Raw genomic sequence first — 16,672 nt, 5'->3', positions numbered from 1 at the left:
ACGCATTTTTAAACATTTCACCAATAAGCGCGTGCGACGATATTTTATGACGTCATGACTAAAGTAACTTTTATTCACTGCATACGTTAGGAAGTTCGTTCACTATCACGTCTTTTAAGGGTTATTTTGCTTTATTTTGAAAGTATTTTTGTTAATGTTTAAAGATCTCATCTATTGAAATGTCATAATTATATTTACATAAATTGAATAATAAAAGAAAAAAAACATTCCATCACAGAGCGGGACTCACCTGGTACGGGGGAACGTTCCAGATGGAACTTACGAACACATTTTAACATGTTTCAACGATCGTCAACTCGCTATAAAATCTATTTCAACTGTAAATGACCAATTAAAATTTCAAACTTATACATACAATAAAAAGGAAACTATAGCTTTTTCATTAACATGAGGTCAGTATAGCCCCCGCAGTTCAAACGTCAGAATCGTCAACGACATAATTTCTCAAAGTAAGATCCGTTCGCCGCAATACACCGTCAATGTCTCGCTAACCACTGCCGGTAAATGTCACTGAACCATTCTGACTTGTTAGGCGTGTCTTCACTTTGTAGTTCCTTAAGTCATTGAAGCGTTTACCTTTCAGTTCACATTTAAGTTTCGGAAATAGGGCAAAATCGCATGGTGCTAGGTCCGGCGAATAAGGGGGTTGGAAAGGATCTCCGCTTCAAGCTGGATTGTCGCGGTAGTCAGGGCCTCCTCCGATCTATGCGCGGGTGCATAATCCTGGTGAAAAATCACCCATCGTGCAACGCCTGTGGTCTTATTAATGAGGGCCCTGTACAAGTCACGCCTCAAAACCTTAAATGGAGAACATAACTGAGGCTGATAGCATAATGCATTTGTCGCGTTTTGCGTACTTCATCAAATATCATAATTAAAACTAAGACTTATTCAATCCCATATTTTTAATCACAAACTTTATTATTATTTTGTATTATACAGATTTAATTAATGACTTAAAATTGATAGAAATGAATTTTGTTATGTATCGCTTTACCTTAGAATAGTAAGCACCTGTCATAATTTGGCCCTGCGGAACTGCATGGAGTAAAATAACACCGTGCACATCAAAGAAGACCATGAGCATATGCTTTCTTATCGAGCGGGATGATCGTGCCTTCTTCGGAGGCGGGAAACCGGTAGTCTTCCATTGACTGCCTTGCTGTTTTGTCCCAGGTTCGTAATAAAACAGCCAGGTTTCATCGCAAGTGACTGTCTTCTAAAGGAATCGGTTTCCTTCCTTTTCGTTCCGAGCTAAGAATCGGCGTGATTCCCGTACTCTTTTGCTCATCCCATCTTCTGCCAGCAGCCTTGGAACCCAACGCGCACTCACTCGACTCATTTCCAAACTGTCTTTCATTGTCCTCCGTACCGACCCATAACTCATGTCCAACATCTTGCATATTAAAAGTGACTCGACGATCAGCGTCAACGGCGTCACTCTCCGTAGTTTGTGAAACCGGTCGCCCAGACCTCACGTCGTCACAAATGCTGTCCCGCCCCTCACTGAACCGCTTGTGCCACTTGTACACGAGCATTCGCTTCACTGGAGTTTCACTTGATGCTTCATTCATCAGTTTAAGTGTTTGCGATGGTGTTTTCTTAGGTTCACACAGAACTGTATCACTGCCCGTTTTTCGAATCTGTCTTCTGGCGTCATTTTAAACAAAATTTAAATTTACCATTCAGTCTAAAATGCTTCCTTTGAAATAAACAAACAAACGCACTGACTTAAAAAATCACGTCATCACATGTTATTTACGTCACGTCAAATGTGCAAACTTTCGCGCCTTTTTTTTTGTTTCAATGTGAGTGGTCAACAAAACAAGATATTGTCATGGGTTATTTTAGCAACTGCGGAGGAATGCGCGACCACCTGTTTCCATAGTGATCACTACGTTGTCGTAATAAAATGCTATACGATGAAACTCGCATTCTTATTTCAAATTACCTGATTATTATTGTATGAAAGTTTTAAAGATATGTTGCATATTGTTTTCATTTTATCAAGCTTTTCCACGAACTTCTAGCTATGCATGCGATAGCTATATATTGTTTCTTTTTAAGATAGGCTTTTTATAACGTGCATGCGACATTATGAGAATTATTTCGACGCAACAATATTGGAATGCTTTATTACTTTCATGACAACAGAACACTAGTAATTCATCCGTCAATAAACATTTTATTTTTAAAATCATTGAACGTATTTGAATCTATTAATGTTTTATTCGTTTTGCCATTTTGGACAGTGTTTACTTTTTTATTTTTCATTGATTTTCATATCAGAAAATTAATCAAATAGGCAATACTTTATATGCAAGCGTTCTGCAAAATAAGCATTTGATATTTTAAAACGATATAATCAATATATGCTACTAATTGAACGATGAAAATTCTAAAGCAAACCCTTCTGATTGATAGTTATGTTATAGATGCATTAATTATTTCTTTACAAACACATTTTGCATTATTGTATTGTGTTCTATATATATGCATATTATTGTATTTCAGACTAGATTTGAACATTCAAACTCGAATGCACGAATGCACAAAAATAACATAATGATTAATATTTATTATTTATTAGCTTAGCTTTCTTTTTGGTATGTTTAAATGTTGGTGTTGTTTATAAGTACAAGTACATTCTTTTTTAACTTTCGTTTCTGTTTGTCAAACAAAAATTGTATCAAAGGAGCCCTAGTCACATCCGGTGGATAATGCAGGCTCACAACGAGGGACTTAGACAGCTTTTTACCGTTTCGTCTAGCCAGTTCCTTCGTAGTTTAGCATTATAACATATTCTAGTAGAAATGAAAAAGTTGATGATATTTGTGAACATGTCAACCTGTGACGATAACAAAGTATAGATAAAGATCAAACGATCATTAACAAAACTAACAACAAAAGTTTTTAATGAAAGCAGTAGTAGTAGTAGAAGTAACAGTAGTAGAAGAAATAGTAGCAGTACAAGTAGTACAAGTAGTAGTAGTAGTATAGTAGTAGTAGTAGTAGTAGTAGTAGTATTAGTAGTAGTAGTAGTAGTAGTAGTAGTAGTAGTAGTAGTAGTAGTAGTAGTAGCAGCAACAGCACAGCAGCAGTAGTAGTAGTAGTAGTAGTAAAAGTAGTAGTAGAAGTAGTGGTAGTATTAGTAGTAGTAGTTGTAGTAGTAGTAGTAGTAGTAGTAGTAGTAGTAGTAGTAGTAGTAGTAGTAGTAGTAGTAGTAGTAGAAGTAGTAGTAGTAGTAGTAGTAGTAGTAGTAGTAGTAGTAGTAGTAGTAGTAGTAGTAGTAGTAGTAGTAGTAGTAGTAGTAGTAGTAGTAGTAGTAGTAGTATAGTAGAAGTTGTAGTACTAGTAGTAGTAGTAGTAGTAGTAGTAGTAGTAGTAGTCAAAGTAGTAGTAGTAGTAGTAGTAGTAGTAGTAGTAGTAGTAGTAGTAGTAGTAGTAGTAGTAGTAGTAGTAATAGTAGTACAGATTTATCTTGATGGTCAATCGATGTTCACACCAGGATATTTCGAACTAAGTAGTAGATGTAGTAGTAGGAGTAGTAGTAGTTGTAGTAGTAGTAGTAGTAGTAGAAGTAGTAGTAGAAGTAGTAGTAGTAGTATAGTAGTAGTAGTAGTAGTAGTAGTAGTAGTAGTAGTATAGTAGTAGTAGTAGTAGTAGTAGTAGTAGTAGTAGTAGTAGTAGTAGTAGTAGTAGTAGGAGTAGTAGTAGTAGTAGTAGTAGTATAGTAGTAGTAGTAGTAGTAGTAGTAGTAGTAGTAGTAGTAGTAGTAGTAGTATAGTAGTAGTTTGTAGTAGTAGTAGTAGTAGTAGTAAAAATTCTAGTAGTAGCAGAATGTTTTACTGATGCTGCAGTTAAATCAACATATTTTATGAAATGGATAGTGTTGAAGTTAAATATTCAAATATGAGTATTGAATGTTATTGTTACAAGAATATAAACTCATATTTTACTCTTTTTAAAAAAGAATGTCTTCAGTATCAGCTGAATGCTCATGTTTTATCGACATTATAATTATATGCTACCTAGTTTTTGTTTATAATATTTGATAATTTTTCTACTGCAACATAACTGTATGCATTTCACATTACTCATTAATAATGGCCATGTGCATATTTATCTTACATTTTATAGCTTTAGTATATAAATGTATGTAGATAGTGTATCCATGTAAATTAAGGACTCATAAATAAACTGTGAAATACTTACTGCTTGCTTTATGGAAGGTGTGAAAGACCAATACTTATAAGGATTTACATCTGGTAATAGAAACCATTTCCTTCACACTACTTAGCCGATTTCTTTCAATATGGTCTGAATTATGCACCAGTCAATTGTAACCACGCCTCCCCCCGTGGTCCGGGGTATACCGGGGATAGCCGGGGAAATGGGCCATGTTTTTACCTTTCGGGTGTATTTGTTCAAAAGAAAAATTTACTAATGTTGCAGTAAAATCGACATATTTTATGAAATGGATACTTTAGTCTTAATTATGCACAAGTCAGTTGTAACCACGCCCTCCAGGTCCAGATGTATACCGGGGATAGCCCGGGAAATGGGCCGTGTTTTTACCTTTATGGTGGGCCCGGAGTGACGGTAGAATGTGGTGGTTTTGTCTTCGCTTTAAATATAGCGGGAAATGGGCCTTACCTAGGGTCCCTGGGTTACGGGGGCATTTGGCGGGGATTTTACCATCTGTTCGTACCCGCAGGGAGGGGATTTTAGACGGGTTTGGCTGGACCGAAATTCAACCTCCCCTCTATTCTTCGGACCTGGGGGAGCCATGGTTACAATTGACTGGTGCATTACTAATCAAAATACTAAGAGACCATGCAAAGTACAGTGTGTATATACTAGTGATGGGCAATCGGCTTGGATTTTCATAATCGATTAATCGGAGACTCTGAACGATCGATTATCCGATTAATCGACTGTAATCGGACAGTATCACAAAAGCATCATTTTCTGATGTATATATCAATAAGGACCTTAGTTTTCATGTGTATTTCATTTCTTACGCTTCAGTCAGAAAACAGGTATTATTTCTGGCATATTGATTAATGGGTGGTGGGGGGGGCTTGGTTACAATTGACTGGTGCATTAATTAAACCAGTTTTGAAAATTAAATTGAAAAAATTGAGACATAACACATTGGTTTTGGATGACATTAGCTATTAAAAGTAACGAGTAATTGGAAATTAAATAAGCAAAACTTACGTATTCTCGGAGTTGGACGGCAAACATTTCCATTCTCGACTTTCCAATAGACCATAATCCTTTGCGGCCGGGTGACCTCCGGTTTATTTCCGGGTTATAGCTAAGTATAATGACAGCGCTAAATACGGACTAATTATCATTCGAGGTTTGTTATAATTTATTTATTTTGATTAGATTTGTCATTTTAATGAGTTTATATTACATTATTGTGATATTATTTGAATGTCATAATTTATAAATCGCTTGACTGTTTACCTGGACAGTTAGTTCTGGTGGGTGGGGTAGATGGTTCAGAAAAGACTGCGGTTACTATTCTTATTGGAGTATTATTAACAACAAAGAATTATCATCTATTCTTAAACATTTGTTTTGAAAATGAACACAAATAATATATTAGTCTGTTTTACTATCTGACTGTCATAATCTATAATGAGAAATCTATACATTACCAGGTATAACTACTGTATGTAATAGTCTTATGTATGAACATATATAATCATCATCAATATAGATTATGATATTTATACTGCTCGGTGTATTTTATTCCTATGTAATAAACATTTTACTTAGAAAGAGTAATTATATCATGCTGTCACCTGTGTAGTCTTCTGAATGATTTGGTACTAGTTAGTTATGTTTAAATAATATGATGGCCACCCAAATAGTCGCATACACCCAGGCCTGGAATTAAATTGGGGTCCAGATTGTCTTAAAACCCATCCATAAACAAGTCTGAGAGTAACTTACCTTTTTTATAAAAAATATACTTTTTATGTTCCATTCCTTTCTTTACAGATATGATTCAAATATGCGGATGTTATCTTCTGAGATCATTACTATCAATGAAGAACCTCACTACTATTGGTAGGGCTGCTAGATTGGTAGCAACGTGATGGACAGCTAGTGCCTGTTGAAACACTATTGTTGGTTGGGCATCTATTGCTTACTGGACACTATATTGGATGGGCCATACGTGTTGGTTGAAAATTTATAAATGGTTGGACCGGAAGTGTTGGTTGGACCATCAGTGTTGTTTGGACTGCTTGTTGGACAGAATGTGTGATGGACAACTAGTGTTATTTGAATCACTGTTGGATATACAGCTATTGTTTATCGGATAGCTATACTCAGTTGATTTACATGTTTTGGTTGAACAACTTTTAATGTATGAACAAGAAGTGTTGGTTTGACCACAAGTGTTGATTGGATTGTATTTAATGGATGGATATCTAGTTGAGCCTGATTTGAACGCAATGAAGTGATGATTGAACCGCTACTGTAGGTTGTCAGGTCATATTGGTTGGATTCCCATTGCTAGTACTTGTTGGATCTCTTTTCTTGGTTGAACTGTTGTTTTTTGACTGTTAATATTGAAATTCATACATGTATAATATGTTTAGTGCTTAGTATTTAACACTTATAACTATTATTATTATCATAAGATATATTATCATTCCATGATCATATAAATTAAATATTTTTTATGTCCTTGTACTTACATTTAAAATGTGCATCATAATGTTTTATTATATGAACAACTCTTTTTTTAGATATTTAAAAAATATTAATTCTGTAAAACCATTTTTTGTTTGTTTTGCTATAATTTGTATGATAGTAGCAGACATTTTTTACAGATATGATAAATTTGTCATAAAAAATCAAAAAAATCAGAGCTCATGGTGTTCATAATATGATGATTCTAATCAAAATGAATAAGTTGAATTGCATCATTGAATGTATGATTCTTCATTAAATATGATGAGATCTCCTGCCAACTGATCTTAAGGGACCTGCAGCTTTAAAACTGCAATCTCACAGATTAACTGATTGTGGTATCATTGCTTTCAATTCAGTCAATCATATAAAATGATTCACAATAGAACAGATCTCAGTTGTTTGAAACACTGTCAAAAGACTCCATTTTCTTAATGCTAGTAGCGCTTCTAACCATAAATATCAATTTTCAAACAAAATATGTAAAAATGTTATCTGATCTTCTATCAGCAATCTTATATGACTGTGTTTTCAGACATTGTTTTTTGTCAAAACAGTCAAGATATGTAAAAATGTTTCCTGATCTTCTATCAGCATTCTTATATCACTGGTTTTCAGACATTTTTTTTGTCAAAACGGACAGTCTGTGAGAATGCAGATTTAAACTTGAGCACTATATTAACAATGATGAACAATCTTAGTTATGGAAATTTGAATACATAGCAGCAGATGTATTTAATCATTCAAGTGTTGAAATATTATGTATGATCTTGCTGGACATGAGCCTACTGTTTCTGAAAATTTGCATGTGTACCAAGTTTCATTTAAATCTCAAGGCTGTTTGAATTGGGGCCAAGAAAATATTCGGCCTACTGTACGCTAACGACACCTGGGCTTATTGACTATAAAAATACTAAAGTAACATGATAGGAAAAATCTCGAACCAAGGGCTGCCGGTATACTAGCACGGCGCTCCTACAAACTAAGTTAACCGGGTGGCTAGTTATTGCCCACAAATCGATTTTATGTCTTTTTAATATTAACTATGGGAGTTAAACAGTCATTGTAATAAGAAGATCATAGACAATTATATTAATAAACATATTTAATAATAACATTAAACATTATACAATTCAAAAACAATAAATTGTCCTTGGTATGCAATAATTCCTTTAAAGGTTCATTTGCCAATGGTTAAAAATCCATCTTTCTTCTTTTTGAAAAATCTCTTGTTCGACTGTTATCGGCTATTAGGAAGTGTTGTTTCATATCCTGTGTCATAATTTTAAGTTCTAAACGTCTACTTTTTGTATCAAACATTTAAATCTATGTCACTTGTGTGCATTTCTTTAGTCCTTGCAGTCAGGGAAAGTTTTCATTCATATTGACACACTTCATTTACTTCATCTCTGTTCTTGAACCGAATCCAGTCTCTTGTGTTTTGAACAAAAATATCTTGTAAAACCACTGATATAGCAGGTGCTATCAGATTAATGGTATCAACTGCCTACTCCTGTTGAGCATCAACTTGGCTGACTGAAACATCCGGAATGGACATCTCTGAAATTAAATAAAATAGTGTTATCATCATCCAAGTTAGCCAGGAAAATAATAAAAGCACTCTAAAGAGGCTGTTAAAGCTGCACTCTTACAGATTTTACCGTTTTGACAACTTTTTTTATTTGTTGTCTTGGAATGAGGCAATTTCTGCGTAAATATCTGAAAACCAGTGATATAAGCCTGCTGACAAAAAAATCAGATCACCGACTTTCATATCTCCATTTGAAAATTATAATTTTATGGCTAATTTAAAAAAAAAAAAAAAAAAAACGTTACTAACGGTTTAAGAAAAATGCATTAATATATTTTTTTTAAATATGACAATCTGTGATCCGATGTTTTGTCAGCGGTCTTATATTACTGGTTTTCTTGCAGATTTGCATAAATTGGCTCGTTCGAAGACAATAAATAAAACAGTTGTCAAAATGTTTAATCTGTGAGAATGCAGCTTTAATATCAGTCAGATATTTAAATAGTTACAATTTACTAGTACATTATTTATAAGCTGCTATTCTATGACCTGGATATTTGTTTATATACAGCACAGCAGTCAGTATTTAAATGCCCTTCTTAATCACATTAATTATGCTTTAACCTTCATTTACTTGACTGCTTTAAAGTTGCATATTTTAACAATTTCACACTTTTTGCAAAATATTATTAATTTAAATTAATAGCAAAATCAACAAACCACAATTTAATGCATATTTCATAACAATCAATATGTATTCTCTACTTCTAATTCTACTTCTACCGGTTAGTGACCACATGATGACGGTGGTCACTAATCGGTAGAAGTAGAAGTAATTGAAGTCTTTGAGAACTACTATGAGTCTTTTGTTATTTTACCCCACCCACTTAAATGTGTACTGAAGTTGGGTATAAACGTCGAAAACTTCATTGACATTTACCAAAAACGGTAGAAATTCATAGTTTTACTCACCTATCAATCTATTTTGCCAATTATGCTCTTCCTTTCACTCGTATCGATAACTAGAAAATTGAATGCGAAATAAACCGGAAGTCGCCTTTGACACAAAGCATTCTGGTCTTCTGGAATAAGGCGAACAGTTTTACATTGGTCTTGACGTTCATTTCAATACATTTATGAATTGTATGTGAGCACATCTGGGGTCGATCAAGCCTAGTTTCATAAGAATCTGAGCTTGAATGACCCTAACCATTTCGCTGGAATAATTTGCACTTGTCCAGCACCTGGACGACCGATATCCAGGGTAATCAAATATTTTTAGATCGATGGCCGTCCGCCATCATAAAGCTATTTAAACGCAAAGAAATGAAAGAACTGTTAAAACTCAAAATATCGGTTACTTCCCTTAGCTCTAAGTTACTGCGCTATATAAAGTTGGAAATTTACTAGATTCAAGCAAACTTTTTTTTTCGATTATTCGATTATGGAACGATGTGGTCGCCGATCGCCAAATTACGAATGTCTGCCGATATAATTGATTATCGGCGATCATCGGTCCATCACTAGTATAAACCACGTTATAAATAACGTTATATATTGCTTCGTCGGAAGGCAAAATTGCTTAAAATGAAGACTTAAATCAAAGATAACTTTTCATTTACAACACCATTTAAAATGAAACAAAGGGCAGTCTATGTTTCCAAAGTTGTTGAGGTAAAAAATAATGTTTTGACAGTGCTCCGTCAGACGGCTGAAAGGTTTGCCGAAGTGTTTTAAGAAACTAAACTCGCAATCAAAATTCGGTTAAAGAACGAAGGTAGGGCTCCGTAATCGGCGTGGACTGCGCTATGTTTCATTTACAATGGTAAAGAAATAGCAAAGTTATCTTAAATATTGCCTTCCGACGTAGCATTTATGACGCAATTTATCACGTGGTATACACACACTGAAAGTATGGACTGTACTGGACTGTAGACCCGATATAAAAATAATTATAAAGCTGAAAAGCACATTCAAAAAGCCTCTTCGTCCTTGCCATATGAATATTCATAAATTAAGGCTCTGTGCTTAACTTGAAAGAACATGTACTGAAAAGTTTGCGACTTGTTTATATAAAACAGCTAGTTGTTCTTGATGGCCCGAGAGGCCAAAAATGCCGGCCGCGATGTATTGTACAACATGTGTTTCATAAAAAGAACTACGATTCCAGCAATAATACTTCAAGCCCGTAGAGGCAGCGCCTTAGTTCATATTACTGAATATCAAAATTTCACGCACCGATTATAAAACAAATCACCGTTAAAATACAGCAAAAAATAAGTAAGCGTATGTATTATAAGTTGTTATCGGTTTGGCATTTGTCTTAAATTTTCTTCAGTTAAATGTTTTAGATGGCAGGCGCATTGCTCGTATAGTTGCACATATAAAATGGATCAAACAAACGTTAAACGCCTAAGATCTGTCAAACTCAACCTTTTAAAATATATCAATTTCATTGGCCTGTAGACAGATAATTTTTATAGTTTAAACCGTTAACAATCGTTCATCCTAAATTATACAGCGGAAATCTTATGCTGTTGGTTTAATATCCAATAGATGCATTATCTCTTGTCGAAAAGCTCTTAGTTCGCGCTCTCAGCAAAGTTATATAACGTTTTCATAGAAATGGTGCCTTTTCACAAAATCTGAATACGTATTTTTGTTGTTTTTTAACTACTCGGTTTGTCTCTGTAATTTTCATTTCATACATTTATAGGTATTCTGTACCCGTTACTACATGATTTATTCTTTTAATAAAAAATGAAATGCCAACATATTTGATTTTATATCAAGCATGTTAGTAAAGCATTTTATAAGGAGTCCAGTGCGTATGTGTTTACATTTAAAACGAAGGTCATCCAAAATAGCCGTTGTAGTCGATATATTTGATTGACAGGCAGTATATTTCTATGCATTTGGATTATTCGGCGTGTGATTTCCGGGTATGAAAATATATATTTTTAGACGCAGAACAAAATGCAAATGTGGAACGATATGATTCTGGTGTCCCAAAATCTAAGTCTATTAAACATTCAAAAGATACAGGAGTGATAATGAGGCTTTACAAGGCATGCAAAAGTATACTTGGAAACATATATCAAACAGTTCGTGTTTACATTCATTCTGCAACTATAATCGTTTTTAAAATCATATAAGTCGAATGCTTAAATGCTCTTTCTGGGGAATTTCTTGGGACGTTTTTTTTATTTCACCCTTTTTGGCTTTCGTCTGACCACAACAGCAGTCGTCTTCAATTAAAATGATGTCCTTTTTTGTTAGGCCTGTCGGATAGTCGTTTATGACCAGGGCCCACTAACATTTTCCTGAAAGAAAAGTTGTGCTTTAAACATAATATCCCCAGTTTGAGATCAGTTACAAAAACGTATAGCATGTAAAGTGAAATTATGGAACGCTACGGATTTAAAGTTCAACATAAGCGAATTACACTGTGACATTAAATATCAATGAGAGAGAGAGAGAGAGAGAGAGAGAGAGAGAGAGAGAGAGAGAGAGACACACACACACACACACACACACATACTTGTATTGCACCCGTAGCGAGGACCTTGACATTCGACCCCGAAGTGAGGACCAATTTATTCTAAGTGCTAGCGAACCGAAACTACGACATAAAGGTATTTTTTACTAGCTGATTATAACGACATGAGAATTTCTTCAATGCACTAAACCGTTTTTCTGTAACAAACTTCGAGGACTCCACCGTATATTCATACAAAAAGAGGACATCTTTCCGAGGACGTTCAATCCTTCTATCAATATAAGGACTTAAGTTACACAATCTATAACTCCATATTTTGTGAGGACGGGACTAATTTCACGAGGGTCATGCGGTGATAAGTCCTCATATTGAGTGCAATTAATCAAAATACGCACATTTGGAAATTACAGAATACATGTACATGTATATGGAAAGTGCTTTGAAAACTAGCTTGCTTTAGGTACCGCCGATATCGAACAAGTCGAAGTTATCTCATATCTCATAAGAGCAGCTTAGCTCGCGACCAACAAAAGCTTGTCTTAATTTTATTTATTTTTCTAAAGGAGATACATATAATTCAAAAAATTCAAAATCACTGTTCTTCCTTTTGTTACAATTTACAAGTGTATCAAGTTTCATTTCACTACTTTGCGGTTCCTGAGATATTAAAGAGACATAAATATACAGTTTGCAACGTTTAAAGGTTGGTTTTCGAACATTTGCGCTCATTTGTTTCAGTTATTAACCCCTTCACTGCTCTACCCCGAGTGTAGTAACATATGCAAACAGCTTAATTCCGAATAAGACACCGAGTAACTCGGCGTCTTATTTGAACCCAAGCTGTTTGACACTCGGCCAATGGTTTAACCAAATGTCGAGGGAGTGTGTTAATTCTAAAGCGGAAGTAGAAAAATTATTCCGCATGTGCACAATCTGCCTAGCAGTGAAGGGGTTAACAAGTGTTTGAAATAAAAATAAAATTCCCAGAACGTATACAAATGTATCAAATTTCATTTCACTACTTTGCGGTTCCTGAGATAGTACTGGCGTGCACGCTTTATATAAAAATCAGGTAAAAATGATATTCTGGAAGCACAAAGTATACCCCATAGATAGAAAATAGCAGTAAATATAGACGCCGACAACAGACGGCGAGCATACGACAACAAATAACCCGTACATTCGTAGCCGTCATTCTATCATTGCAAGGACTTTGTTCTTTAGCTCACTGATCTCTAACTCATGCAGAAAACACCACATGCAAAACACACAGCCACTCCGAAGCAGGTACAGTAATGTGTTCATGAATGTAAATTCACCGATATATCAAAAGACAAAAAAAGCTTTCAGAATACATCACGCTCGACTATTCAACGACAAATTTAGACTTAAAGTAGGTCTGTAAACGATGGCAAGAAAGTACAAAGCGCAAATTCAAGAAGAAATCAGTGTTATAATAAAAGAATCTAAGCAGCAGTAGCATTTTCACTCTATACTCTCATCGCCAGCCAATAAAACGACACATACACAACACTAGGGTCGTTGGCAAAAACACACAATGGGGTAGTATCTGGTCAATCCCTTTTAATATATAGCTCTTTCCTAATGGCTCCCTCAACCATAAGTAAACCTAATACTGCATAAACCTGATTGTTTTTCAAGAAATCAATAGTCATACATTACGAAGACTTCTGTGTCATTTATTAACCACATCGTCAACGTGAGGACCTTCAAGTCCTCGCAAGGGTATCTATACAAAACCACACAAACACACGTCTTTACACAATTACCAGACGCATATGCTACATCATGGCTGGAAATGTTTAAATGCGTGCAGTGTGTTTTGACCAATCAGAGCAAAGCAAATTTTACCAAAACTATCACTTGGTCAAGTCTGACAGGATCCCCTCTAAAATCTCAACTAACTTACAAGTTCATTTCATATTTCCCAAAGTTAAATATTTGAGCGCTGTCGTACATGTTAGACATGCGAAACACCGTAGACCCAGATCAGATGCTGCATCTGATCCGTGTCTATACTGTTTGCCAGTCATCAGCACCTACACTGTCTCGTAAACTGTCACGACAAACAGTGTAATGTGGCGGTCGACTTAAATAATACACTTTGCAACGTTCAAAGGTTGGTTCTCATTTGTTTCACTTATTAACCCCTTCGCTGCCCTACTCCGAGTGTCGTAACATATGCAAACAGCTTGGATCCGAATGAGACGCCGAGTTACTCGGCGTCTCATGTGGATCCAAGCTGTTTTGACACTCGGACAATGGTTTTACCAAAGGCAAATGTCCACTCATGTGTCCATTGCAGTGAAAAGGGAAACGACATATACACAACACTAGGGTCGTTGGCAAAATACAATGGGTAATATCCGGTCAAACCCTTTATCTAGCTCTTTCCTAAAGGCTCCCTCAACCTTAAATAACCTAATACTGCATAAACCTGATTGTTTTTCAAGAACTCAATGGTCAAACATTACGATGGCTTCTGTTTCATTTACTTGACAATGACCTTAATCCACATCGTCAACGTGAGGACCTTTAAGTCCTCGCAAGGGTATCTATACAAAACCACACAAACACACGTCTTTACACAATTACCAGACGCATATGCTACATGGCTGGAAATGTTTAAATGTGTGTACTGAGCAATCATAGCAAGCAAATTTTACCATAATTATCACTTGTTCAAGTCTGACAGGATCCACTTAAAAAACTCAACTTACAAGCTCATTTTATATTTCCTAAAGTTAAATATTTGAGCGCTGCTGTACATTTTAGACATGCTTAACACTGTAGACCCTGAAGTGTGGACGTACGGAGACCGATCACAATATCTCACCTGAGTAAACTCAGGTGAGCTAAAAAAGGGAATAACTCAAACAATTATGCATGCAGAGTTATGGTTCTTACACACCGCACTTCTCCTTGTCATTTTGAAGTTTCAAGGGAATATGTGAAATAGTTGTACAAAAATTAACCTTAGGACTTTGCAAAGAGTTGAGACCCAGATCAGCTGCCTCATTAAAATGTGATATTTGATCAGGGTCTACTATTTGTCATTACAATATACAACACAGAGTATGTGCTGATGACTGGCAAGCAGTGTAGACCTTGATCAGACAACAGTTTTTAATGCTGTTAGTGATCTGGTCTATACTGATTGCAATGTCCAAAGGTTGGTTTTGGTACAGCAGGGCTCATTTGATTTAAAGCCCATTTATACAGCCAAGTCTGCTTATGCTAGTACTATGTGACTTAAACCTTTACTCCATAGATACACCTTTTGACACTTGAAGCAGATGACAAATGAAAACAATGTGGTAAATGGAATATTGCTCATGATGAGCAAATACTACATTTTCAACATTGTTTTCAAAGCCATTCAACATTGGTGTTTTCCATTCTCTTAGATCTTCTTACTCATCATTGTGCATGAGTCTAAAAATAGCATCAATCTTCAAAATTCAATAATTTAGCTCTAATTACTCTAGAAATATATGTTGTAAACAAAAATTAATTATGAAAAGCAGAAAAAGGGATTATTCAATTATAAGCGATGTCAGAGCTATAAACATTGTCTATCACATAAATTGGCTTCTGGGAGTGACATAAAGCAGTGACATAAATATCATGTAAATATTTACATTCCCTATGTAACGTCCTTATATAGACCTATGCGAAATTTTGACGTTTATTTTCCAATGAACCTTTTATTTTGAAACTGGTTATAACCGGTTATTTTATGTAATGAACAAGAGTGAAAACCGCACAGTGACAGGTGAAAGTTTCGACAATTAGAGGCGATCGAGGGGTTCGCCATTAAGCAACATACACCTGTATTTCTCTTTTTCTGTGATGTTTCCGAATACATTTTGAATAAATCGCATGTCAAGCTTAAATCCTATTTTATCAAAATATAAATAAAATTAAAATGAAATAAACGTCGTCTCGCTGGGGTTTATCGGTTTGTAAACTGCAACGGGGTGCGTGCAAAGTTTACATGGGATTCACATACTTTGCACACGCCCGTTGCAGTTTACAAACCGATAAACTGCAGCAAGACAATGTTCTTTTCTTAACTAGTTACATAAATAAAACTTGAAACCGGTCTATAAATATGCTCAAATGCCTAGCAAGGTACCATCTGCTGACTTTGCGTATGACGTAGCTGTATTCAGGATGTTGATATGACATCGCATTTTTATTCCCTCCTTTAACGGCAAAAACCTATACGGATGACGATTTGTCTAGTGTGTTTAACTGATTTTTTTTTTCGAAAATTCCTCTTAATGTTATAAAAAGAATCTTACACGAGTGTTTATTCCATATCATTTTTATGAAACTCGTTGACTAAAACCATATGACACTCGCCAAGGCTTGTGTCATGCTTTTTAGTCAACTCGTTTCATAACAAGAGCACCGCAGAGTGGGTGCCAACGCTCGTCTGTTTTTAAGTCCGAAAAAGGGGAATAACTCAAAAATAAGTAAAGCCAGAGTTATGTGACCTTGTATAGATATGCGTACTATTCCTAGGAACATGTGTACAAAGTTTCATTTGAAAATGTTGAACGGTTTTTGAGTTATGAGGTAAGGTTAAAGTTTTTGGACGCCGACGCAGACGCAGACGCCGCCGACGCCAAGGCTATCTCAATAACTCGACTTTTTTTCTTCGAAAAACAGACGAGCTAAAAATGATATGGAATAAACACTCATGTAAGATCCTCTATGTATTACACCGTTTTAACCCTTTACCTCATAGAAACACCTTTTCAGGCATCTGTATTGCATGACCTTTGAAAACAATGTGGGTAATTGAGTATTTGCTCATAATGAGCAATTGTTTGATTTCCCACAAAGTTTGCAAAGCTATTGGAAATAGGCATTTT

The sequence above is a fragment of the Mya arenaria genome, chromosome 2 (genome assembly GCF_026914265.1).
Source record: "Mya arenaria isolate MELC-2E11 chromosome 2, ASM2691426v1".
Classification (NCBI taxonomy): domain Eukaryota; kingdom Metazoa; phylum Mollusca; class Bivalvia; order Myida; family Myidae; genus Mya; species Mya arenaria.
Note: the sequence above shows the minus strand (reverse complement) of the source record.